Here is a 27,026-nt window from a genome sequence, read left to right on the forward strand (position 1 = left end):
GTCGAGTGAGTATTCACACTGCATTGCCGTGATACTTTATACTGTATCAAAATACATTCTCAGAAATGACTGCCTATTTGACGTATCAAAGCTAAGAGGGCAAGTGTCACACAGCATTTAACCGAGAAACTCGCCTTCTGGGCTCAACGATATGGTGCCCGTGGCTGCAGTCGATGGCTGAGCTTGGCATAGGTAGTCTCCCCTCATTCTAACATCCTTGACGACAGCAGACTAAAGAGGCTAGTTTTCGAGATCAGCAATAATCTAAAACTAGTGTGGGGCTTTACAAAGTGTCTTCTAATGAAACTTATTTGTTTACTATACAGTTTTATGTTGAAGTGGAGATTAGCAGCGGGAGGTTAGCTTTCTCAGTTCTAAATGGTTCAAATGGCTCTGAGCACTATGGGACTTAACATCTATGGTCATCAGACCCCTGGAACCTAGAACTACTTAAACCTAACTAACCCAAGGACATCACACAACACCCAGTCATCACGAGGCAGAGAAAATCCCTGACCCCGCCGGGAATCGAACCCGGGAACCCGGGCGCGGGAAGCGAGAACGTTACCGCACGACCACTAGCTTTCTCAGTTCTAGACAAAAGTAGTAGGGCTATAGCACACTGCATTACAATGCATTAAATAGTTCTGGCCAACTACTCCCGTCCCTACCGTCAAGTTCTTTTTCGATTACCCAGAACCCAAAAACGTGTCTCCACCGTCGCTGGCGGTAAATCGAGCTTCCCGATATAGCAGTAACCGTACTCTCTCTTCTCTCATTTTTGGTTCAAATGGCTCTGAGCACTGTGGGACTTAACTTGTGAGGTCATTAGTCCCCTAGAACTTAGAACTACTTAAACCTAGCTAACCTAAGGACATCACACACATCCATGCCCGAGGCAGGATTCGAACCTGCGACCGTAGCGGTCTCGCGGCTCCAGACTTTAGCGTCTAGAACCGCTCGGTCACTCCGGCCGGCTTCATTTTTGGTGAATAAGATGTTGTGGGAGTAGGGAAGTGTGGGAGTAGGGAAAGAGATTTACGGTTTTAGCTGCTGAGTCAGTGGAGGCCGGGTTTTCCATCCTAATTTACCGGCACCGTTGCAGTTAACCTTCGCAGTTTAAAATCTGCACGCTCGCGAAGTGGAACGTGTCTACAGTGCCTCATTTTGAAGGAGAAAGATCAACTTAATCTGCCATGCACCTAACTACCTTTGTTTATTACTGCGGTGGCGACAGCGGAATTCCCACTGGCGTTGCTATTTTTTTTTCGTTCTTACTTTCTTTTTTGGAGAGTAACCTGACCTCTAAGTCGAGAAGGTCCGTCTGTCACTAGCCGAGACAAAGGATAACAACATTTCATTAAAAAACTTGGGTCTAACTGTTTCAGCTTGTAGCAACTTGTATAGGCCTCTTCTCAGAGTTTCAGTGAACACGGTCTGTGAAACGAACGGAACTGGACGGATACCAATCCGGCTGCAAGAGCACATGTAGTAGGCCTTGCATTGCAACTGGTATACGGAGAGGCTTTATCCTGGACGAAGCCAGTGCTCACAACATAATACCATAGTATGACATTGGCAGCCGAAATATAATAAAAGCATTAGCAGCTAACTTGGAATGTTCACTCTAAAATGTCATATTACGAAGTGTTTCGGGCTGCGCTCCCAATTAAACAACTTTCTAACTTGTCTAGCAGCAGCCAAAACAGTATATATATATATACAGGGTAGTCCATTGATAGTGACCAGGCCAAATATCTCACGAAATAAGCATCAAACGAAAAAACTACAAAGAACGAAACTCGTGTAGCTTGAAGGGGGAAACCAGATGGCGCTATGGTTGGCCCGCTAGATGGCGCTGCCACAGGTCACACGGATATCAACTGCGTTTTTTTTTAAATAGGAACCCCCATTTTTTATTAAGAAATATGAATGTTTTAGTTGGACCACTTTTTTCGCTTTGTGATAGATGGCGCTGTAATAGTCACAAACGTATAAGTACGTGGTATCACGTAACATTCCGCCAGTGCGGACGGTATTTGCTTCGTGATACATTACCCGTGTTAAAATGGACCGTTTACCAATTGCGGAAAAGGTCGATATCATGTTGATGTTGGGTATTGTGATCAAAATGCCCAACGGGCGTGTGCTATGTATGCTGCTCGGTATCCTGGACGACGTCATCCAAGTATCCGGACCGTTCGCCGGATAGTTACGTTATTTAAGGAAAAAGGAAGTGTTCAGCCACATGTGAAACGTCAACCACGACCTGCAACAAATGATGATGCCCAAGTAGGTGTTTTAGCTGCTGTCGCGGCTAATCCGCACATCAGTAGCAGACAAATTGCTTGAGAATCGGGAATCTCAAAAACGTCGGTGTTGAGAATGCTACATCAACATCGATTGCTCTCGTACCATACTTCTATGCACCAGGAATTGCATGGCGACGACTTTGAACGTCGTGTACAGTTCTCCCACTGGGCACGATAGAAATTACGGAGCGATGACAGATTTTTTGCACGCGTTCTATGTAGCGATGAAGCGTCATTCATCAACAGCGGTAACCTAAACCGGCATAATATGCACTATTGGGCAACGGAAAATCCACGATGGCTGCGACAACTGGAACATAAGCGACCTTGGTGGGTTAATTTATGATGCGGCATTATGGGAGGAAGGATAATTGGCCCCCATTTTATTGATGGCAATCTAAATGGTGCAATGTATGCTGATTTCCTACGTAATGTTCTACCGATGTTACTAAAAGATGTTTCACTGCATGACAGAATGGCGATGTACTTCCAACATGATGGATGTCCGGCAGATAGCTCGCGTGCGGTTGAAGCGGTATTGAATAGCGTATTTCATGACAGGTGGATCGGTCGTCGAAGCACCATACCATGTCCCGCACGTTCACCGGATCTGACGTCCCCGAATTTTTTTCTGTAGGGAAAGTTGAACGATATTTGCTATCGTGATCCACCGACAACGCCTGACAACATGCATCAGCGCATTGTCAATGGATGTGCGAACATTACGGAAGGCGAACTACTCGATGTTGAGAGGAATGTCGTTACACGTATTGCCAAATGCATTGAGGTTGACGGACATCATTTTGAGCATTTATTGCATTAATGTGGTATTTACAGGTAATCACGCCTTAACAGCATGCGTTCTCAGAAATGATAAGTTCACAAAGGTACATTGTAAGTAGGCTGTTTAGGTTTTTGTATTGGTAACACCACGTAGCGCTCTGTATGAAAATCACTGGCTGTGCTGTGTGCAGTCTGTGGCTGGTTGGCATTGTTGTAATATTCGCTATTGTAGTGTTGGGCAGTTGGATGTGAACAGCGCGTAGCGTTGCGCAGTTGGAGGTGAGCCGCCAGCAGTGGTGGATGTGGGGAGAGAGATGGCACAGTTTTGAGAGCGGATGATCTGGACGTGTGTCCATCAGAGACAGTAAATTTTTAAGACTGGATGTCATCGACTGATATATATATTATGACTTTTGAACACTATTAAGGTAAATACATTGTTTGTTCTCTATCAAAATTTTCCATTTGCTAACTATGCCTATCAGCAGTTAGTGACTTCAGTAGTTTGAATCTTTTATTTAGCTGGCGGTACTGACGCTCGCTGTATTGCAGTAGTTCGAGTAACGAAGATTTTTGTGAGGTAAGTGATTCATGAAAGGTATGGGTTATTGTTTGTCAGGGTCATTCTTTTGTAGAGATTATGGGAACTCAGATTGCGTTGCTCTAAAAATATTGTGTGTCAGTTTAGTGATGATCAGAATAAGTAAAGAGAGAAATGTCTGAGTACGTTCAGTTGTGCTCAGCTGTTTGAAAATCAAATAACGTAAGGGATTTATCAGGACAATAATTCATAAATTTTTCTAAGGGGAGGTTACAACATGTATCACATTGGAACAACCGAAATAAAATGTTCAAACGTACCTACATTCTTTATTTTAATTTAAAAAATCTACCTGTTACCAACTGTTCGTCTAAAATTGGGAGCCATATGTTTGTGACTATTACAGCGCCATCTATCACAAAGCGAAAAAAGTGGTCCAACTAAAACATTCATATTTCTTTACGTACTACACGAATATGTATTAAAAATGGGGGTTACTATTTAAAAAAACGCAGCTGATATCCGCTTGACCTATGGCAGCGCCATATAGCGGCCAACCATAGCGCCATATGGTTTCCCCCTTCAAGCTAAACAAGTTTCGTTCTTTATAGTTTTTTCGTTTGATGCTTATTTCGTGAGATATTTTGCCCGGTCACGATCAATGGGTTGGGGTTTGGGTTGTTTGGGGAAGGAGACCAGACAGCGAGGTCATCGCGTTAGGGAAGGATGTCGGCCGTGCCCTTTCAAAGGAACCATCCCGGCATTCGCCTGGAGCGATTTAGGGAAATCACGGAAAACCTAAATCAGGATGGCCGGACGCGGGATTGAACCGCCGTCCTCCCGAATGCGAGTTCAGTGTGCTAACCACTGCGCCACCTCGCTCGGTACGATCAATGGACCACCCTGTATATACAGGGTGTCACCTAACGCTACCGCTGGATGTATTTCGTAAACCACATCAAATACTGACGAACCGATTCCACAGATCGAACGTGAGGAGAGGGGCTAGTCTAATTGTTTAATACAAACCATACAAAAATGCACGGAAGTATGTTTTTTAACACAAACCTACGTTTTTTTAAATGGAATCCCGTTAGTTTTGTTGGCACATCTGAACATATAAACAAATACGTAATCAGTGCCGTTCGTTGCATTGTAAAATGGTAATTACATCCGGAGATATTGTAACCTAAAGTTGACGCTTGAAACCTCCGACGTTCAGTTGCCTGTTGTAAAAAACACGGGCCACGGTCGGCGAGCAGCATCTGCAGGGACATGTTTACGATGACGACCGTGTTTACGAGTGTGGCTTTAGTGCACTGTTGTGGTTTGGTCTAGCTGTCGCAGTGTCCGCATGTAGCGCTTGCTGCTATTGTTATTCTGCATTCGTCTCCGCACGCAGACCAATTGTAGTACACCGTGTTACCAGACGTCTGTGATAGTGTAGTGTTGTAGGAACTGTGACCATGGTGTATTCGAACTCTGAAAAGGCGGAGATGATACTCATCTATGGCGAGTGTCGACGAAATGCAGCTGAAGCCTGCAGGGTGCACGCAGAACGGTACCCGGACAGAGAGCATCCAACGTGCCGCACATTGCAAAACATCTACCGCCAACTGTATGCAACAGGTATGGTCGTAGCACGCAAACGGGTCCGTAACAGGCCCGTCACAGGAGAAGTGGTGCAGTTGGTGTGTTAGCTGCTGTTGCCATGAACCCACACATGGGTACACGGGACATTGCGAGAGCCGGTGGACTGAGTCAAGGTAGTGTCATGCGCATACTGCATCGTCGCCGCTTTCACCCGTTTCATGTGTCGCTACATCAGCAATTACATGGTGATGACTTTAATCATCGAGTGCAATTCTGTCAATGGGCATTAACAGAGAATGCGTTGCAGCTCTACCTGTTTACCGATGAAGCGGGTTTCACAAACCACGGGGCAGTGAATCTACGGAACATGCATTACTGGCCCGTGGACAATCCTCGCTGGCTCAGACAGGTAGAGCGACAGCGACCGTGGACTGTAAATGTATGGTGCGGAATCATTGGCGTCCACCTCATTGGTCCTCACTTCATTGCAGGGGCCCAAACAGCTGCAACATACATCGCGTTTCTACAGAATGATCTGCCAACGTTGCTCGTAAATGTCCCACTGGAAATGCGTCGACGTATGTGGTATCAGCATGATGGTGCACCTGCACATTCCGCAATTAACACTAGGCTGACCCTTGACAGGATGTTCGACGGGCGTTTCATAGGACATGGAGGACGCATAAATTGGCCAGCCCGTTCTCCTGATCTTACACCTCTGGACTTCTTTCTGTGGGGTACGTTAAAGGAGAATGTGTACCGTGATGTGCCTACAACCCCAGAGGATATGATGAAACAACGTATTGTGGCAGCCTGCGGCGATATTACACCAGATGTACTGCGGCGTGTACGACATTCATTACGCCAGAGATTGCAATTGTGTGCAGCAAATGATCGCCACCACATTGAACATCTATTGGCCTGACATGTCGGAACACGCTCTATTCCACTCCGTAATTGAAAACGGAAACCACGTGTGTACGTGTACCTCACCCCTCATGGTAGTGTACATGTGCGTCAGTGAAAAAGACCAATAAAAAGGTGTTAGCATGTGGACGTAATGTGCTGTTCCAGTCTATTCTGTACCTAAGGTCCATCACCGTTCCCTTTGGATCCCTATGTAATTCGGTGCTCTCCGATACACGCGATCGAACAGCGGAGGAGTGGTACTCAAGCGTCAACTTTAGGTTACAATATCTTCGGATGCAATTAACATTTTACAAACGGCACTGATTACGTATTTGTTTATATGTTCAGATGTGCTAACAAAACTAACGGGGTTCCATTTAAAAAAAAAACGTAGTTTGTGTTAAAAAACATACTTCCGTGCATTTTTTTATGGTTTGTATTAACCAATTACACTAGCCCCTCTCCTCACGTTCGGTCTGTGGAATCGATTCGTCAGTATTTGTAGTGGTTTACGAAATATATCCAGCGGTAATGTTAGGTGACTCACCCTGTATATATGCCAATTTCTTACTTGTCTAGCAGCAGCCAAAACTGTACCGCGCACACTACAGTGGTATGGAGAGATAACGTATGGCGCCTTTCACATCTCCTTGGCACTTGCCTTTGTCGTGCAGATGGCACACGGCACCCATGGAGCTGCTGGGTACTCACACTGGAGTGGACTGCAACCGTGCCGTTAGCACCGAGACGTGTGGGATAGTGGAGGCTTTGTAAACATACAAGAATTTACACCTACGATACGCATCTGCTCTAAACGGAAGTGACGTAAGAAGCACCTCACCTTGCAAATGTGCGAAGCCTGCCCTCCCCTTCTTTGCTCCAACAGCTTAATGCTTTTAACGACGGAGAATATACACGTCACTGATGCTCGTTTCACTGGCAGCAATTTGAGTTGTACTCTCAGGTTCCTCCGTAACCACACACTAGGAAATCGCCCCATATTCAGAAGTAAACAGCCAAATATTTATTTTCCTCTTTGTTTTCTAATCAGATGGAAATATAAATAACATTGAATATTGTAGAACGTACTTGCATTACATTCATAAGAAAGTTCCAGAACGTGATACGCTAGAATGTAAAATACAGGGCTATTACAAATGATTGAAGCGATTTCATAAATTCACTGTAGCTCCATTCATTGACATATAGTCACGACACACTACAGATACGTAGAAAAACTCATAAAGTTTTGTTCGGCTGAAGCCGCACTTCAGGTTTCTGCCGCCAGAGCGCTCGAGAGCGCAGTGAGACAAAATGGCGACAGGAGCCGAGAAAGCGTATGTCGTGCTTGAAATGCACTCACATCAGTCAGTCATAACAGTGAAACGACACTTCAGGACGAAGTTCAACAAAGATCCACCAACTGCTAACTCCATTCGGCGATGGTATGCGCAGTTTAAAGCTTCTGGATGCCTCTGTATGGGGAAATCAACGGGTCGGCCTGCAGTGAGTGAAGAAACGGTTGAATGCGTGCGGGCAAGTTTCACGCGTAGCCCGCGGAAGTCGACGAATAAAGCAAGCAGAGAACTAAACGTACTACAGGATGGTGCTCCACCGCACTTCCATCATGATGTTCGGCATTTATTAGACAGGAGATTGGAAAACCGATGGATCGGTCGTGGTGGAGATCATGATCAGCAATTCATGTCATGGCCTCCACGCCCTCCTGACTTAACCCCTTGCGATTTCTTTCTGTGGGGTTATGTGAAAGATTCAGTGTTTAAACCTCCTCTACCAAGAAACGTGCCAGAACTGCGAGCTCGCATCAACGATGCTTTCGAACTCATTGATGGGGACATGCTGCGCCGAGTGTGGGAGGAACTTGATTATCGGCTTGATGTCTGCCGAATCACTAAAGGGGCACATATCGAACTATTTGAGTCCCTCAAAAAACTTTTTGAGTTTTTGTATGTGTGTGCAAAGCATTGTGAAAATATCTCAAATAATAAAGTTATTGTAGAGCTGTGAAATCGCTTCAATCATTTGTAATAACCCTGTATATATATTAGCACATATTGGGTCTTGAACCTTAGGAATTACTTTCTGCAGTACTTTACTCCACGACGTGACCCATTACGGTACGCTGTACTTATAAGATTTATTAAGACACAAAGGAAATACAGACCTTGGCTGCGACCAGGCATTGATTGAAATCGAGGGGGAAAGTTGAAAATTTCTGCCCTACGGGGCTTAGAATCTTGTGTGCATCTGCACTCAAGGGGTCATTGGCCGATATATATATATATATATATATATATATATATATATATATATATATATGTATGTATGTATATATGTGTGTGTGTGTGTGTGTGTGTGTGTGTGTGTGTGTGTGTGTTCTTGTGGTGTCTGTTGTTACGGAGATGGGCAAGGGGCACTACTTTAGTAGTGTGTGGGTAAGATGAGAAGTTCGGTCTGACAGGGGGAGTCCGAAGGTAGTCTGGATGGCTTAGTGGTCAGACGGTGAGCATTCAGCTTTCCACATTCATTCCAATTAACGCGCGCTCGCAGCCAAAGTCTGTAATTCCCCTGTTTATTAATTCATAATGGCTGCTGGATCAAAACTGGTGTCTGTTCTTTCGGACATACCCGAAAGAACAGACACCACCCGGAATCCGCAGCTGTGTACAGGTAGAGGGAGAGGGTAGGAACTAATGATATCCACTGCATTGGGATCAGCGGCGACGAGTGAAAATAAGCCATTACTGTTGTAAATGCTAAGCGTCGCTTGAGACTGTCGTAAACGGCGACGCCACTGCACAGTGGATGACTGTAACCGAGTGATTTGGAGTGACGAGTCACGCTACCTGCGTCGACACAGATAATCCGCAAGCCACCGTACGGCATGTGGCGGAGGGTGCCCCGTACCACAACTAGCCATCTCGTTTCCCGTTCCACTCGGAAATAGATCGAGGGTAAACCGTCTGTCTATGTGCCTCCATGTGAGCTCTAATTACTCGTTTCTCCTGGGTCCTTACGCACAAAGTACAAGGTGATTGTAATTAAAGTTAAACTTTCAACACGATATAGAAATAACACCACTGGTCAGAATGACGTCAAATTGCAACGGAATATTATCGGACAAGGGGGAACACGTATGACAGAAGAAAAAAAAAATAGCTTGAAAATTGATCAGTAGATGGCACTGTATGTGTCAGAATACGTAAATGAAAACACCTGTCATGTGCACGACCCACTGAAGTTGGTATAAACACGCCAGATACACGGCTTTTCCCCCTTTCGCGTCTGCAACGTTCGTCATGACTGTCTCATTGCAGGATAGCGCTCTGCTTGTACAGCTGTACTACAAGAGTGATGACTGGGCACATGTCGCTCTGCAGAAGTTCCGGACACTGAATGGTTTGAAAAACGGCGTTAGTCCGATGACTGCCGTGGGTCTGGAGAAAATGAATCGGAAATTCGAAAAGACGGGTTCTTTTGGTGTGCAAGTTGGTAGAGGGTGGAAACAAATTTATTCGATGTCAGTGGAAGCAGTGGCCACAGCGATGCAGAAGAGACGAGTAGTCGTGTGCAAACGTGTAGTGCACGGAGAATTGCCTGAACATTGGACATATCCTTGAGAACGGTGCGTAAAATCCTACGAAACATCCTTTTTTACTATCCATTGAAAATTACCCATGTGCACGAGCTGCTTCCTGTTGACCTGGCAGCAAGAGAGATATTTGCTTCAGAATTTCTTGCTCGCTTGGAAGTGGACAATGATTGGCCGTGGAAGATTTTGTGGACAGACGAAGTCCACTTCCATCAGACAGGATATGTCAATACACAGAACTGTCGAATATGGGGAACGGAAAATCCATATGCAAATCAACCAGTATCACTTCATCTTGAAAAGATCACTGGGTGGCGCGGGTTTACGGCAACATTTACCATAGGGCCATATTTTTTCGAAGAGACAGGAGCTTCCGGTCCTGTTACCTGTACCGTCACTGGTAAGCGCTATGAGTGTCTCTTGCGCAACCACGTCATTCCAGCTCTCCAACAACGTGGATGTGTGGATGGGATCATTTTTATGCAAGATGGCGTACCTCTGCACATTGAAAATCCAGTTGAGCAGCTGCTGAAGCGCCACTTAGGAAATGCTAGAATTATCAGCCACCATTTCCCTAGAGCTTGGCCGTCCCGATCACCTGATATTAATCCGTGTGACTTCTGTTTTTGAGGCCATATGAAAGATGTTGTGTTCAGTGTTCCGACTGCAAACGTAGCTGCCTTGAAGGCACGCATTGCGCAACACATTCTGAACGTGACTTAGATCAGTTGAAGAACGTGCTGTTCCTCGATTTCAACTTGTTGCAGAAAACGGTGGACAGCATACTGAACATGTTTTGTGCCAGTCACAAGGAAATAAATAATCCGATTTGATTTTTATTCATGTTTTTTTTATCCAGGTTTTGGCTTCAGGACAATTAAAAAACGATGTGAGTGATACTTTTTACGCGGTTCTTGGCCTCAGGACAATTTCCCATCCAATGTGATATGACTTTGCCGTGGTGGATGGGATTACGTAACTAACAGTATCTCACCAGTACACCTATGCATACTGAGTTGTAAAGTTTCTTTAACGTCAAGAGTACAGCTTAGGCATTGTTGTATGATTCATTTGTCATTTGCAGTCGACCACTATTAAATTATGATGCTTCCAGAGCCATCTATTGCTACATTTTCTACCCATTTATTTTTCTTCTGTCATACGTTTTACCCCTTCTCCGATAATATTCCGTTTCAATTTGACGTCATTATGACCAGTAGTGTTATTCCTGCAGCGTTTTGAAAGTTTAAGTTTATTTATAATCACCCTGTATGTTGGTGGCAGTAGAATCCTTCGGCAGTCAGGTTTGACTGCCGGTTCTCTAAATTTCCTCAATAGTGTTTCTCGAAAAGAATGTCGCCTTCGCTCGAGGGTTCCCATATGAGTTCCCGAAGCATCTCCGTAGCACTTACGTGTTGCTCGAACGTATCGGTAACAAATCTAGCAGCACGCTTCTGAATTGCTTCAATGTCTTCCTTCAATTCGACTGGCTGCGGATTCGAAATACTCTAGCAGTACTCAGGATTAGGTCACACTAACGTCATATATGCGGCACCTTTACAGGCGAACGACTCCTTCCTAAAATTTTCCCAATAAACCGAAGTGGACCATTCGCCTTCCCCACTACAGTTCCCACATGCTCCTTCCATCTCATAAAGCTTTGCAACGTTACGCCCAGATATTTAAACGACTTGACTGTATCAAAAAGGACACATTATACCCGAAAATTAACTTACATTTTTCCATATTTAGGGCTAGCTGCCATTCATCACACCAACTGTAAATTTTGTCTGAACCGTCTTGTATCTTCCTACAGTCACTCAGCTTTGACACCTTACCGTACACCACGGCATCATCAGAAATCAATCTCAGACTGCTGCCCATCCTGTCCGCCAAATCATTTATGTATGCAGAGAACAACAGCGGTCCTATCACAGTTCCCTGGGGCACTCCTGACGATACCTTGTCTCTGATAAAGCTCGCCGTCGAGCACAACATACTGGTTTCTATTACTTAAAAAGTCTTCGAGCCACTCACATATCTGTGAACTTATTTCATATGCTCGTACCTTCGTTAACAACCTGCAATGGGGCACCACGTCCAACGCTTTCCGGAAATCTAGAAATACCATGTGCCATCCAATGGAAGGATTTGGGTTGGGTGAACACCTGAAGAACGATACCTGCCATCATATGTAGTGCCAACAGCTAAGTACAGAGGAGGTGGTGTTACGGAGGTTAAGATACAGTCTCCTTATTGCGTCTAAGAAAATTCTAAATTTGGAAGGATGTGAAAAATATGTTTTACAGCTTTGTGTACTGCGTACAATAGGGGGAGCAACTGGAAGGCGATGCTGTTTTTATAAGCATGCAATGCTCAGTGTCATGAAGCAGCATCTGTGTAGCAATAGTTTGTGAAAAACATTCCTGAAATGGACTGGTCTGCTCAGAGTCTCAACCTGAACGCAATGGAATACCTATGGGATGAGTTATAAGAACGACTTCGCTTCAGACCACAGCATGCTACATCACTATCTTGTCTGGTTTCGGCTCTCGGGGAAGGAAGGGGTGCCATTCCTCAACAGGCATTCAGATACTTCACTGAAAGTGTTTCTAACAGAGCATAAGTCATAGTAAAGGTGAAGGGGTGGACGCACTGTCTATTAATGTCCAGTTTTTTATTATTTATTTTATTGCCTTCATTGGGCCACCCTAGTAAAAAATACAAAGTTGTAAATAAGTTGTTACACAGGGATACAATTTGGCTCAACAGTAACTTAATATGATATTTAGATAATATAATTATTAGAATCTACACTTGTATGAAAGGTGTTTTGCTCTTCTGTCTGCCCAATATTTCTTCATTCTTACAAATATTTTCTTTCTTTCTGCATCTGAGACCACTCTTCCTGTACTCCTGTTATTGATTTTCGTTTGTAGTCTGGTTTCCGGGTCTTGCAGTATTCAGGTTTTCTCTGTCTTGTTTTTTAGGTCATCTACTGAAATTTGGAGTTCTTTTAAATCTTCCTTAATTCCTGTGATCCATTTAATGTCGCTCTTGATATTCCACAATTTTTGTATTATTTTTTTTACTTATTCTGTTTTCTGCAGCTCTCATCAGATGTCCAAAGAATGAGATGCGTTTCTTCCTGATTGTGCTCATGACTGGTTCTATTTTCTTATACACTGTTTCATTTGATGCTATTCTCCAATGTCCATTTATTTTATACTGTTTCTTTATACATGTCCTAATTATTCTTCTTTCTATTTTTATTATTCTGTCAATATCTGCTATATTAGTTGTTTTGAAGATAGTTTCAGCTCCATATGTTATTTCTGGTTGTGTAACTGTTTTATAGTGTTTTAATTTTGCATCTATAGATAGGCTTTTTTGTTGTATGTAGTTTTGGTAATGTAATTTGCGTAGTTCAGTTTTTTTTATTCTATTCTGCCATGATGGCTTCTCATTTAGATTGTATGTTATTGTTTCGCCTAAATATTTAAATTTATCAACAATTTTGATTTCCTGTTCTCCTATTGTAGTTTTGTTTGCAAGTGGTGGATCAGTTAGCATAATCTCCGTTTTTTTAATGATATTCTAAGGCCTACTTTCTCTGCTATTTCTTGTAGTGATTTCACTTGTTGCCTGGCTTCTTAAACAGTGTTGGCTAGGAGAGCAAGATCATCAGCGAACCCCAAGCAGTTTAAGCTAATATCGTCTTTTGCACTTCCAATTCTTATCATCTTTGGATTGTCCTTGTATCATTCTCTCATTATGTATTCCAGTGCACAGTTGAACAGTAATGGTGATAGGCAGTCACCTTGTCTTAAACCTGTTTTTATGAGGAATGGTTCCGAAATTTCTCCTCTAAACTTCACTTTTGATTTGGTGTTGATTAGAGTGAGTTGTATTATTTTAATTAGTTTTGGATGGAGTCCTAGATTTCTTAAAATTTTTGATGCTGTAGGTCTCTGGAGACAGTCATATGCCTTCTTAAAATCTACAAATGTTATTGCCAGAGGTTTGTTCCGTTTCTTGTAGTATGCCATAATCAATTTTAAACTAATTATCTGCTCTGCACAGCTTCTGCATGGTCTGAAACCTCCCTGATATTCCCCTAACTCCTGTTCTAATTGCTCCTTGATTCTTTCATATAGGATGTTGGATAGAATTTTGTATGTGCAATCTAGGAGAGATATTCCTCTGTAGTTGTCTGGATTGCTCGTATCTTTCTTTTTGTGTAATAGGTGGATGATAGCTGTGGTCCAATGTTCAGGGAATCGTTCTGTTATCCAAATTTTTGTTAGAGCCATGTGTAAGGAGGTCCAGTAATAGGAGTCCGGAAACTTTTAATCAGACAGTGCAGGGTATCACCGTTGCAGCAGTAAGTGGCACTGGTCCCGACACACATCCTTGTGGGACAGCGACAGGGCCTGCCTTTACAGTGACGCGTCTCTGTTGCCCAGTCCCAGGGACGTTTATTCGGCAAGTTTTTGCCCGCGCTCTCGAGTCACTCGGCCCGGGACGCTGTCCCGTCAGCAGCTGTCGGGTTGCTGGCCGCCTGTGATGGAGACGGGTCCGGCAGCGGCCGTGTCGGTGGCGGAGCGCGCGTGTCCGCAGCATGGCAGCGCGGGCGACGGCGACCGGTCGGGCCGCTCGCTGCCCGGCTTTTTGCGAGACCCGCCGCCTCTGTGTTGTGTCCCGTGTCGCCGCTCATGTCCAGTCAGCCGCACCATGACGAGTGCCGCACTCACCACTTGCCAATGCATTACGCTTACAGCCGCTCACACATCTACCTGCACAGTGCGCTGTCGAAGTGAGGTGTGTGTGTGTGTGTGTGTGTGTGTGTGTGTGTTTGTGTGTGTGTAGGGGGGGGGGGAAGCACAAGCGACGAAATTTATTGCAGTGTGCGAGACCGAACAAAAGTTCTCTGTCTTTATCCGACAGGGTACTAATTACATGTGGTGTTCCACAAGGTTCAGTCTTAGGGCCCTTACTTCTCTCATGTATATTAATGACGTTTCATCATTAACATTACGAGACGATAAGTTTGTTTCGTTTCCAGACAAACATCGCAATAACAGGGATGGTAATTAGCCGTGGCATATGGAATACGTGTTTTGTTGTTCTCCACATTTTAAGCCGTTTTTATGAGATGATATGAGTCTTGAAAGGAGGATATAAGATGAACATCAACAAAAGCAAAACGAAGATAATGGAATGTAGTCGAATCACGTCGGGTGATGCTGAGGGTATTAGATTAGGAAATGAGACACTTAAAGTAGTAAAGGAGTTTTGCTGTTTGGGGAGCAATATAACTGATGATGGTCGAAGTAGAGAGGACATAAAATGTAGACTGCCAATGGGAAGGAAAGCGTTTCTGAAGAGGAGAAATTTTTTAACATCGAGTATAGATTTAAGTGTCAGGAAGTGGTTTCTGAAAGTATTTGTATGGAGTGTAGCCATGTATGGAAGTGAAACATGGACGATAAATAGTTTAGACAAGAAGAGAATAGAAGCTTTCGAAATGTGGTGCTACAGAAGAATGCTGAAGATTAGATGGGTAGATCACATAACTAATGAGGAGGTGTTGAATAGGATAGGGGAGAAGAAAAGTGGGTGGCACAACTTGACTAGAAGAAGGGATCGGTTGGTAGGACATGTTCTGAGGCATCAAGGGATCACAAATTTAGTATTGGAGGGCAGCGTGGAGGGTAAAAATTGTAGAGGGAGACCAAGAGATGCATACACCGAGCAGATTCAGAAGGATGTAGGTTGCAGTAGGTACTGGGAGATGAAGAAGCTTGCACAGGATAGAGTAGCATGGAGAGTTGCATCAAACCAGTCTCAGGACTGAAGACCACAACAACATGAGTTTACACTGTACATCTTTGGCAAACTAGTGGAAAAGACGATACGATACCAGCTAAGCGCAAAGTCCGTGCAGTTTGTACGTTTATTTACTTATTTTTATGAACATTAGCTGATTTACGGTATTTCCTATGTCAGAGTACAATCACGTTTCTCAGATAAATGCTCCTCGAAAACTTAGGCCCAAAAATTTCATGTAAAATTTAAACACTAATTTAGAGTTAATTGCATCAATTCATGTGTCGTGAGATACAAATACGCACTATTTCTAAAATCATATGTGGCGGTACGTCTCTTGTTGACGATATATGTGAAAGATGTCTCAAAACTACGATTAAAGATGGTAACATTATACATATGTTCAAATGTGTGTGAAATCTTATGGGACTTAACTGCTGAGGTCATCAGTCCCTAAGTTTACACACTACTTAACCTAAATTATCCTAAGGACAATCTCACACGTCCGCAGCTCGTGGTCGTGCGGTAGCGTTCTCGCTTCCCACGCCCGGGTTCCCGGGTTCGATTCCCGGCGGGGTCAGGGATTTTCTCTGCCTCGTGATGACTGGGTGTTGTGTGATGTCCTTAGGTTAGTTAGATTTAAGTAGTTCTACGTGCTAGGGGACTGATGACCATAGATGTTAAGTCCCATAGTGCTCAGAGCCATTTGAACCATTTGACAATCACACACACCCAAGGGAGGACTCGAACCTCCGCCGAGACCAGCCGCTCAGTCCATGACTGCAGCGCCTTAGACCTCTCGGTTAATCCTGTGCGGCTTATACATATGGTTTAGGCTGATCATCTACTGAAGGTGTACGGAAAAGGTGGCACATAGGTGCATAGTAAGAAAACTTACAAAATATGTGACACGAACAGCTATGGGAAAGCTTTATTGAAGACAGCTGCCAGATTTATTGAATACGAACCTCAATTTTTTTGTTTACTTAATTCCTAATTTTAGTGACTAAAATACACTGAAGCGCCAAAGAAACTGGTATAGACATCCGTATTCAAATACAGAGATATGTAAACAAACAGAATACGACGCTCCGGTCGGCAACGCCAATGTAAGACAACAAGTGTCTGGCGCAATTGTAAGAATGGTTACTGCTGCTACAATGGCAGGTTATCAAGATTTAAGTGAATTTGGACGCGGTGTTATAGCCAGCGCACGAGCGATGGGACACAGAATCTCCAAGGTAGAGACGAAGTGCGGATTTTCCTGTACGACCATTTCACGAGTGTTCCGTGAATATAAGGAATCCGGTAAAACATCAAATCGCCGACATCGCAGCGGCTGGAAAAAGATCCTGCATGTACGGGACCAACGACAACTGAAGAGAATCGTAAACGTGAGAGAAGTGCAACACTTCTACAAATTGCTGCAGATTTCAATGCTGGGCCATCAACAAGTGTCAGCGTGCATGCCATTTAACGAAACATCATCGATATGGACTTTCTGAACCGAAGGCCCACTCATGTACGCTTGATGACTGCTCGTGGACGCTTGATGACTGCACGATACAAAGCTTAAGCCTCGCCTGGGCCCGTCAACACCGACGCTGGACTGTAGATGACTGGAGACATGCTTCCTGTTGGGACGGATGAATGTGTGCGGGTATGGAGACCACCTCATGAATCCATATACTCTGCATGTCAGCAGGGGACTGTTCAAAGAGGTAGAGGCTCTGTAATGATGTGGGGCGGTGGGGCGTGTACAGTTGGAGTGATGTGGGACCCATGATACGTCTAGGTACTACTCTGACAGGTGACACATACGTAAGCATCCTGTCTGCTCACCTGCATCCATTCATGTCCATTATGCATTCCGACGGACTTGGACAATTGCAGCAGGTCAATGCGACACACCACGCGTCCAGAATTACTACATAGTGACTCCAGGAACGCTCTTATGAGCTTACACACTTCCGATGGCCACCAAACTCCCCAGATGTGGACATTATTCAGCATATCTGGGATGCCTTGCAACGTGCTGTTCAGAATAGATCTCCGACCCGTCGCACTCTTACGGATTTATGGGCCAGTCCTGCAGGATTCATGGTGTCAATTCCCTCCAGCGCTACTTCAGACATTAGTCGAGTCTATGCCACGTCGTGTTGAGAGGCTTCTGCGTTCTCGCGGGAGCCCTACAATGTATTAGGCAGATGTACCGTTTCGGCTCTTCATTGTATATACATATATTTGACTCATCATTTACATTCGCTTAACAGAGGGCGGTCTGGCAACGACAAAGTTGCCACTGTTAAGCCTTCTTTAAAGCACCTAGTGTTAAGTGTTAACCCAGGTTTCGGCGTAGATAACTACACCTGCTTCAGAACTGGTCACACTTGAGAATATTGCTATAAATAATGGCTATAGGCCTCAGTTGGTAAGACAGATGTATAACAAGAAAATAAATAAAAATAATACTACGTCTTCCACCCTAGGGGATGCGTTAGATGACAAACAAGTGGCAATGATATCTATTTCCTTAGATAGGCAATATAAGTTACAAATTGGGGCGTTTACTCAGAGCCCATAATTACAGAGTCGCCTATTCTACTAATAATAGTTTACATAGGAATTTAATTCACTCCTTGCAGAGTAAGAGCGATAAACTTTCCCAATCAGGAGTATACAAAATTACATGCGGATATTGTCCAAAATTTTACATCGGGCAAACGGGACGAGCTCTGGATCCCAGGTATAAAGAGCATATTCCTACTAGAAGCGGTGCCGGTACTAAGGGCTCTACTTATGCGCAACACCTTGTGCGAACGGCTCATGCGCCGAGCCCTCCAGTTAATATCGAGTTATTTCATGCCGAGGTTAAGGGCTTAAAACTGGATGTTTTGGAAAAAATGCAGATCTTTAAGCATCTGCAACATGCTAAAGACAATATCCTTAACGACCAACTCCTACTAAGATATAGAAAATTCTTTGAAGGTTTCGCGCCTTTACTTTGTTCTTTATACTTGTAAATCTGATGATCTGGAGATTTTCACATGCGTGCGCTGACTGGCGAGCGCGGGCGGTCAAGCTGTTCATCTTCTTTCATGTTATCCTCATTTTCCTTTTACGATGAAGGTGATCTTAGCCCGTTGAACACCTCACCTCACTTTTTATCCCTATATCTTTGTTACCACGACGTCTTTAGATTACGTCCCCTCAGCCCCCCCCCCCAGGCTAACTACTGGCTTACTGGCTTTAGGTATAGTTTTGAATAGTTTTGAAGAGTTCCTCCTGTTGTCACAGTTAGCTTCATATATAAGTTTCTTTACTAGCATAAGCAACCGTGTGAGGTTATTTTTAGGTTTCATCTCCCATTTAGCTCGTCTCTTGTTCTATCCATTCCATTTTTTGATATACGTTGATCCACGGTTGGGAATAGATGGGGTATTTAGCCCCGACCCATGTATAAACTTTCTCGTATTCGTATGCGCATGCGCATTCAAGTAACTTCCCTAGTCTTGCGCATGTGTATAGGTAGCGGGTCAGGCGTGTAAGTGAGGGACCATAGCTGCAGTTTATGGCAGGTCATGGCCCATTGAACATGGGCCGGTGTGAGGTGGAGCGTACACCATTAAGTTAAGTAGTGGTTTTGACTTTGTACATATGTACTGTTTGTGTTTTCCTTTTCTTTTTCGTTTATAAATGTATAGCTATGGTGTTCTTTTAATCATTGACAAAGGTCTTCTTAGGCACTTGTGGGATTTATTGTTGTTCTGAAGAAGGTGTAGTTATCTACGACGAAACCTGGGGTAACACTTAAAACTAGGTGCTTTTTTCGAAATCGAGGCGGGTTTTTAGTTTTTTTAATATATTAACCAACGACTGCTGATGCGCTGCGATGTTGAAGGTTCTTAAGTGAGTTCTTCCTGTTCTATGGAGATGCTGACGGTGGAAGCTTCTGACAGTACAAGGTGGGATGAGAGGGCAGGTTTTTGGTATTGGAGAGGATGCTTTAGGAATGAGATGAGGTGTGTAAATGTGAAATGAGTAATGAATTGGATGCAGTTGGTGAGCGGAAATTTGGCAGTGGAAGAATAGTATGCAGCTTTCGGTTGTGGTGGGATTATGATCTGATAGGGTTTTTTAATTAAAACAAACATAATTAAAATTCTACATCTTTATTCTTAATATCTATGTACTTGTTTGTCTACAAAGCCACCCTAGTGGAGAACACATTTCTCTCAACAAAGGACCACTTTTTTGAAACCGTCACTACAGAATATTTGACTTCGTTGACGGAGCCACAACCTCATCTCTGCTTGCACCGCTTCATCACTATCATAATGAAGTCATCGAATGTGTTTTTTAAGTTTTGGAATGAAATGGAAATGGGATGGGGCCAATTCGCGACTGTATGGAGGATGGTCGATGACAGTGACGGACTGTTGCAAATATCGCAGCGCTCGAGTGCGATCTGGCGTTGTCATACTGAATGAGAGGGTGCTAGGGTGATAACCGCGTCCGTGTCTGCTCCACTCCATACTTTTGTTACTACGTCACGTGCCCGCAACCCCACCAGAAGGCCTCCAACGCCACGGGGGGCGGTGGTCGTAAAGTTTGGTTCAAAAAATGGTTCAAATGGCTCTGAGCACTATGGGACAACATCTGAGGTCATCAGTCCCCTAGAACTTAGAACTACTTAAACCTAACTAACCTAAGGACATCACACACATCCATGCCCGAGGCAGGATTCGAACCTGCGACCGTAGCGTTCGCGCGGTTCCAGACTGAAGCGCCTAGATCCGCTCGGCCATACCGGCCAGCCGGAGTCACTGAGTGCACCCCGCTTGCCAATAGCACATGGCAGACCGGATGGTCACCCATCCTAGTCTAGCCCAACCCGACAGCGCTTAACTTCGGTGATCTGACAGGAACCCGTGTTTGTTCGTGCGTGTGCTAAGCTAAACATGTGGTTTCGTACTGAAATTTTTATGTTTCTTGCACGATGTCATTTTGGTTGCATCAAACGAAACAAATACTAGTTCAATGTTCAAAATGGTTCAAATGGCTATGAGCACTATGGGACTTAACATCTGAGGTCATCAGTCCCCTAGAACCTGGAACAACTTAAACCTAACTAACCTACGGACATCACACACATCCATGCCCGAGGTAGGATTCGAACCTGCGACCGTAGCGGTCGCGCGGTTCCGGACTGAAGCGCCTAATACCGCTCGGCCACACCGGCCGGCCGTAATGTTGGGGCTGTTCAGTGTACATACTTACATGTAAACATGTATACATTCACTATGAGATGGAAAGTATACGGACACCCCTCCCTATGTAATCCAGAATTGACCACCAGGTGTTAGGGGAGGTGGACTCACCAGTGTAAATGAAGGCTGGGAGTATTGCGTTGCCAGCTGAGATCCAGCAACAGCAGCATGCGCCGGTCAGAATAGCTGTCACTTCGAATGTGGACCGGTTATTGGTTGTCATACGAGTAACAAATTCATCAGGAACATTTTAACACGTGTGCAGCTCTCCGAGTTCACTGTTGGTGGTGTGATTGTGATGTGGAAATGTGAAGGACCAAGCATAGTTATACCGAGACCAGGCAGACGTCATATACTGACCGACGGGGACCGTCAGGCATTGCGAACGGTGGCTGTAAAATATCGCATGAAATCAATGAAAAGAATCTCTCGTGAGTTTCAAAGTGCCACCAGCAGCCCAGCTAGATCAATACTGTGGCTCTGGAGTTAAGGCGAAAGCAGTAAAATGGACGAGCAGCTCCTCATAATGAGTTTTCACTCTGCAGCGGAGTGTGCGCTGATATGAAACTTCCTGGCAGATTAAAACTGTGTGCCGGACCGAGACTCGAACTCGGGACCTTTGCCTTTCGCGGGCAAGTGCTCTAACAACTGAGTTTGGAAGGTAGGAGACGAGGTACTGGCAGAAGTAAAGCTGTGAGGAGGGGACGTGAGTCGTGCTTGGGTAGCTCAGTTGGTAGAGCACTTGCCCGCAAAAGGCAAAGGTCCCGAGTTCGAGTCTCGGTCCGGCACACAGTTTTAATCTGCCAGGAAGTTTCAGTTCCTCATAAATCTCACATTTCTGTAATCAGTGCTAACTGACGCTTTCGGTGATGTAAATAGTGATGCAACTGGACAGTTATTTGGAGTGTGGCAATCCGATGGAAGGGTTTTGGTTTGCCTAAGGCCTGGAGAACGTTACCTGCCACCTTGTGTAGTACCCACAGTGAAGTACGGAGAAGTTACAGTGAAGTTTTGTTTTATGTTATGGGGATGTTTCTCGTGTTTGGGGTGTGATCCCTTGTTCTACTTAATAAAGTGCAAAATCTGGAAGGATATGAACATATCTTACAGCATTGTGTATTGTGAAAAGTAAGTGAACAATTCCGAGACTGTTTTTATCAGCATGACAATGCACCATGTCATAAATCAGCATCTATGAAGGAATGATTTGTGGACAACAGTATTTCTGAAATCGATTGGCCCAGACAGAGTCCTGATGTGAACCGAAAGCAACACCTTTCGGACGAGTTAGAACATCGACTTTACTCCAGACACCAGAGTCCAGCATTACTACCGTCTCTGGTTTCGGCTCTTGAGGAAACATGGGCTGCCACTGCCCCACAGACATTCAGACACCTCACTGAAAGTGTGCCCAGCAGAGTTCAAGGCGATTTAAAGGCGAAGGTAGACACACCTCATATTAATGTGCACTAGCAGGTGTCAGCACGCTTATGATCAGATAGTGGATATACAGGGTGTTTCAAAAAGAATATGCGTATTTAGAATGCATATATTTATTAAACTTTTAAGACATACGAAACTTTACACACATATTTACGAACCTCTCAAGTTTAGATTGCAGGTGTTCAATATGTCCTCCATCAGCGACACGATCAATATCACATCGATACTCAAATTCGCCCCATACTCGGGCAAGCATGTCCTGATGTTATGGTAGTACAGATTCGGTTCTTCGACTCTTCCAGGGTCTGTGGGAGTGGTGGTACATAAACGGTGTCTTAAACGAAACCCCACAGGAAGAAGTCAGAGGATGTCATATCCAGTGACAGTGGAGCCCACCTGAGACGTGCTAACTCGCCAGCTCCTTGACGACCACTCCAACGGTTCGGTAGTTTCATTCAGATATTCACGCACTTGGTGACTCCAGTTAGGGGACGTGCCGTCTTGTTGAAAAATGAAGTTATCTTCGTGCAGCCTCGGAAACAACCAGTTTTGAAACATAGTGAGATACTGCTGACCGTTAACCGTGTTTCCATCAAAGAAGAATGGGCGGTAAACAGATGACTGGGATATCGCACGAAACAAATTGACTTTGGGCGAATCTCGTACATGTTCAGTGGCTGCATGTGGGTGCTACAGGCCCCAAATTCGAATACTGTGTTTGTTTACTTGGTCACTAACATGGAAAGTCGCTTCATCACTGAACACGATGCGTTGTGCGAAAGTGTTATCATCGTCAATAGCACCAAGAATCTCGTTATAAAATGCCACACGTTTGCGTTTGTCATCAGGACGCAGACTTTGTAACAACTGTAACTTGTACGGCTTCATAACCAACCGACGTCTCAAAACACGCCAAATTGTTGTCGTAGGCAGTCGTAACTCCTAGCTGGCACGGCGAGTTGATTTTGAAGGACTACGTTGGAAAGCAGTTTGAATTCGAGCAACATTTTCTTCAGGAACACGAGGGCGTCCAGGACTCTTTCCTTTACATACACATCCTCCATCTAGAAACTGTCGGTACCACCTGCGAATGTTCCACCCATTCGGAAGATCAATTTGCTTCCACAACCTAAAACGTCTTTGCACTGTAATCACGGGATTGCGCTTCGCAAACTCGAGAACACAAAATGATCTCTGCTGTGGGATAGCCATTTTAAACATATGACAGTTACCAAGCAAAACAGAAGACAAATGACATCTAACGGCTATTAATATGAACCTGACTGTTTTCGTTTCTCCAATAGCCGAGCTGAGGAGCAGCGATCGATAATTAGATCTTCACTCTGCAGCGGAGTGTGTGCTGATATGAAACTTCCTGGCAGATTAAAACTGTGTGCCGAACCGAGACTAGAACTCGGGACCTTTGCCTGTTGCGGGAAAGTGCTCTGCCATCTGAGCTACCCAAGCACGACTCACGACCACTCCTCACAGCTTTAATTCCGCCAGTGCATCGTCTCCTACCTTCCAAACTTCACAGATGCTCTCCTGCAGACCTTGCAGAACTGGCACTCCTGGAAGAAAGGATATTACGGAGACATGGCTTAGCCACAGCCTGGGGGATGTTTCCAGAATGAGATTTTCATTCTGCAGCGAAGTGTGCGCTGATATGAAACTTCCTGGCAGATTAAAACTGTGTGCTTTGTGATGGTAGAGCACTTGCCCGCAAAAGGCAAAGGTCCCGAGTTCGAGTCTCGGTCCGGCACACAGTTTTAATCTGCCAGAAAGTTTCATATCAGCGCACACTCCACTGCAGAGTGAAAATCTGATTCTGGAAACATTCCCGAGATTGTGGCTAAGCCATGTCTCCGCAATATCCTTTATTCCAGGTGTGCTAGTTCTGCAAGGTCTGCAGGAGAGCTTCTGTGAAGTTTGGAAGGTAGGAGACGAGGTACTGGTGGAATTAAAGCTGTGAGGACGTGTCGTGAGTCGTGCTTGGATAGCTCAGATGGTAGAGCACTCGCCCGCGAAAGGCAAAGGCCCCGAGTTCGAGTCTGGGTCCGGCACGCAGTTTTAATCTGCCAGTTTGGACAAAATAAAACTTTGTAATACGTATATTCTTTCTGAAACACCCTGTATAATGATTTTTTAATATGTAGGTAAATAGGTAGAATCTATATTATATCTATTTATAGATAAATAATTACCAATAGTACCAAAAGTTATTCAACTTTTTTTGACTATTGATAACACACTAGTATCTGATGTGGGTAAGACTGTTCAGATACTGGGTGGTTACAATTAAAGTGCAACTACTCACAGAGGTCCAGAGTGGGTTTTAATTACCGTATGGCAGTGAAACCTCGTAGATGTGTGGAACCAATTTAGTCTAGAAAAAAATTAGTTCCAATTTTGGCCACAAGGTGCAAATCTGGCGCTGTGTAGCATTCGTCGACGTCTCCAGTGCTCATAGAAAAAAATTAGTTCCAATTTTGGCCACAAGGTGCAAATCTGGCGCTGTGCAGCATTCGTCGACGTCTCCAGTGCTCATAGTGAACAAATATTGTGTAGGCTGAGGCTAATAATGAAACCAACTTTGTGTTTTTCTCAATTGTTTGCGTTTTTCTGCCCGCATCCTGTTCCTATTCCACTGTATATGAAAGTCCGCCTCCGTAGCGTAACGGTAGCGTTACCGCCTACCACGCAGGGGGCCCGGGTTCGATTCCCGGCAGGGGACTAGGTGTCGTGTGTCGTCATTGAATCGCAAGTCGCCGACGTGGCGTCACCTAAAAAGGACTTGCAATACGGCGGCCAACAGTGCCATACGACCGTTTCCATTTGTATATGAAAACATTAAACCTTTGACAATGTTGACTGGAATACTCTCTTTCAAATTCTGAACGTGGCAGGGGTAAAACACAGGGAGCGAAAGGAAGTGAGACAGGGTTATAGCCTCTGCCCGATGTTATTCAATCTGTATATTGAGCAAGCAGTAAAAGAAACAAAAGAAAAATTCGGAGTATGTATTAAAATTCATGGAGAAGAAATAAAAGCTTTGAGGTTTGCCGATGACATTGTAATTCTGTCAGAGACAGCAAAGGACTTGGAAGAGCAGTTGAACGGAATGGACAGTGTCTTGAAAGGAGGATATAAGATGAACATCAACAAAAGCAAAACGAGGATAATGGGATGTAGTCGAATTAAGTCTGGTGATGCTGAGAGAATTAGATTAGGAAATGAGACACTTAAAGTAGTAAACGAGTTTTGCTATTTGGGGAGCAAAATAACTGATGATGGTCTAAGTAAAGAGGATATAAAATGTAGACTGGCAATGGCAAGGAAAGCATTTCTGAAGAAGAGAAATTTGTTAACATTGAGTATAGATTTAAGTGTCAGGAAGCGGTTTCTGAAAGTATTTGTATGGAGTGTAGCCATGTATGGAAGTGAAACATGGACAATAAATAGTTTGGACAAGAAGAGAATAGAAGTTTTTGAAATGTGGTGCTACAGAAGAATGCTGAAGATTAGATGGGTAGATCACATAACTAATGAGGAGGTGTTGAATAGGATTGGGGAGAAGAGAAGTTTGTGGCACAACTTGACTAGAAGAAGGGATCGGTTGGTAGGACATGTTATGAGGCATCAAGGGATCACCAATTCAGTATTGGAGGGCAGTGTGGAGGGTAAAAATCGTAGAGGGAGACCAAGAGATGAATACAGTAAGCAGATTCAGAAGGATGTAGGTTGCAGTAGGTACTGGGAGATGAAGAAGCTTGCACAGGATAGAGTAGCATGGAGAGCTGCATCAAACCAGTCTCAGGACTGAACACCACAACAACAACAAGATGAAAACATTTCTTTATGTCTTTCTTACTTTCACAGATTTGCACCTGGAGAGCGTAGAGCGGTTCCACATTAACGTTTTAGAGCATCTAACAAGCTTCGCTGCCGTATGATAATTACGCTGGACATCTGTGAGTGGCTGCAGCTTAAGTATGATCACCCGGTACTTTTAGGGTGTCTTGAACAATCCTACGACGAAACAAACGCGCGTATTTCACTCACACATGACACGGAATTACAGAATTTGGCGTTACGTTTTGAATGCACCCCGTACACTGCGAATAATACTGCGCCGCGCTAGACGCCCAGAGCGGGCAGCGAGACGTCACGGACACGTCATCGCAGGCGGGCTGTCACCGCGTTAGCCGGCCTCCGCCGCGTTGCGTGGGAAGGTATGCGTGGAACGCGCTGCGGCCGGTGCGTGCCCCCGCGCCTCATCAGCATGCGAGCGCTCCGGCGGCGATAATTACTGTCCTCCGGCCGCGGCAGGACTGCGGAAGAATGCAAGAAGCATTGTTCCGACGCCGCCGACCGTCGCCCGCCTCCGAGGACACTCGGCGCAGCTCGTTAGTTGGCTGCTGGGAAGCTCACCTCCCCAGTCGGTCAACAGACTCTCGCACCTTCCTGCGATTCGCGACCAAATCATTCTTGTCATGGGACGTTCCGGAAATCACTTTCGCCCGATGAATCACAAAGCGGCACGTTCTTCCGCATACGAAGTCACCGTCAAATTCTAGTGCGTCAGCACTCGGCCCTCAAGTTCTACATTTACATCGCCGTCTACGTACATACTCCGCATACCACCATACGGTGTATGACGGAGGGTATCCAGAGCAACGAGACCATTTGGGATTCGTGCCAAGCATTTGCTTGAGTCCCTTGGTGTGGAGCGT

At 44.6% G+C, this 27,026-nt stretch overlaps 1 protein-coding gene and 1 non-coding gene across 2 annotated transcripts in view; one reads left to right on the plus strand and one right to left on the minus strand.

The window, feature by feature from the left end:
• Positions 1 to 27,026, minus strand: part of LOC126419153 (endoglucanase E-4-like) — a 376,809-nt gene that overhangs the window by 91,334 nt on the left and 258,449 nt on the right. The gene's annotated exons all lie outside the window — the stretch shown is intronic.
• Trnal-caa (transfer RNA leucine (anticodon CAA)) lies at positions 21,565 to 21,639 on the plus strand. Its single transcript has one exon. It is a non-coding gene; the product is annotated as a tRNA-Leu (tRNA).

This window comes from Schistocerca serialis, chromosome 9 (assembly GCF_023864345.2).
Source record: "Schistocerca serialis cubense isolate TAMUIC-IGC-003099 chromosome 9, iqSchSeri2.2, whole genome shotgun sequence".
Lineage (NCBI taxonomy): Eukaryota > Metazoa > Arthropoda > Insecta > Orthoptera > Acrididae > Schistocerca > Schistocerca serialis.